The sequence below is a fragment of the Hemitrygon akajei genome, chromosome 2, assembly GCF_048418815.1.
Source record: "Hemitrygon akajei chromosome 2, sHemAka1.3, whole genome shotgun sequence".
NCBI lineage: Eukaryota > Metazoa > Chordata > Chondrichthyes > Myliobatiformes > Dasyatidae > Hemitrygon > Hemitrygon akajei.
Window position 1 is genome coordinate 166,383,232 of NC_133125.1, and position 1,665 is coordinate 166,384,896.

Sequence of the window (1,665 nt, forward strand, 5' to 3'; positions counted from 1 at the left end):
AGGGCTGGGTTTTGAGGAGGGACAGGTGGGCAATTCCAGAGAAGCCTGCTTCACTGGTTGGGCTGTGTGAGTGTGTAGTAAGCAGAGATGTGAAGGAGACGTCAGAAACCTCCTGTGAAGGTTCTGCTGACCTGTCCTGTGGCTTTCTCCTGCACAACCCTGTGGCCAATGTGCAGCTTGGTTTGAATGACTCCTCTCTGAAGTGAGAGAACTTCAGTTTACTCTGACCATTACTCCAACTCTATTTTACCCTTCCTCACAATCTTGTCAACTCCCTGTGGCTCTGCCACTCACTGCACACGAGGGGTTAAGCCACCCCAGCACTCTTTGGCATGTGGAAGCTTCAGAGAGGGCGCAGACAGGATTTACCAGTGCACTGCCTGAATTAGAGAACATGTCTTCTGAGCTGGGGCTTTTGTCTTTGGAGTGAGTGAAGACGAGAGGTGATTTGCTAGAGGGTGTGCAAGATGATAAGAGGCACAGATCGAGTGGAAAGCCAGAGAATTTGGAAATGGCTAATATGAGGGGGCATAATGTTAAGCTGATTGGAGAAGAGTAAAGAGGGAATGTCAGAGATAAGTTTTTGTTACAGAGTGGTGAGTGCATAGAATGCCTTGACAGGGGTGGTGGTAGAGGCAGATACATTGGAGACATTTAAGAGGCACATGGTTGGTAGAACAATGGAGGGCTATGTAGGAGGGAAGGGTTAGATTGATCTTAGAGTCAGCTAGAAGATTAGCAGAGCATCATGGGCCTGTTCTGTGCTGTAATTTTCTAGGTTCTATGAATTCAGAATACCCTGGGGAAAGCTATTGAGTCACAGGGAGAACGTGCAAACTCCACATATCCAGAGGTCAGGACCAAAGCTGGGTGAGGCAGTGAGAATGTTAGCCGGGGCATTGCGCTGTCTGTAACTGTTCTGTTGTACATGCTGGATGTGTTATGTTGGTGCTGGAATGTACAGTGGCCCTGGCAGGCTCCCCCCAGCACATTGTTAGGTTGTGTTGGTCATTAAAGCAAATGATACATTTAATTGTATATTAAGATGTATATGTGATAAATAAATGAATCTGAATCTGTGGAGGTCCTAAAAGGATTTTGGTTAACAGAGAAGATCGGGTAAACATTGTACCAAAAACCACAGCATACACGGTGGCGTAGCTAGTGGTAGGTCAAAAGACTTTGATTATTTTTTCAAAACCAAAAAAGAAATTAAAATGTCAATAAGGACAGAGAAGATTGATTACAATAGAAAACTACTAAGTTACAGAAAGCTGCAGGAAGAGGCTCAGAAACATCACGAAGGATCCCATGTACTCTGCTCACTCCTATCCCCAAGCAGTAACACTGATCATCCCACCCCACCACCACTACTTTATCTTGTTCTGTCAGTCACCTTAAGTACTCTTGTGCCTAGTGTAACTTTATGGACATATAATCAATTACGTATTTATATTTATTGTGTTTTTAATTATTATTCTTTACCATATGTGTATTTGTGAATTTGACAATGAACTTGACTTTGACGTATGGGTATGCAAATCCGACTAGATCAATTCCCATACATTTTAAAGGTCCTTTCAAGCTGGGAATGATAATAATAATAAAAATAATAAAATAGTTCATAATAATTAAATGGTACACATTAAAGACTGAGACACAGTA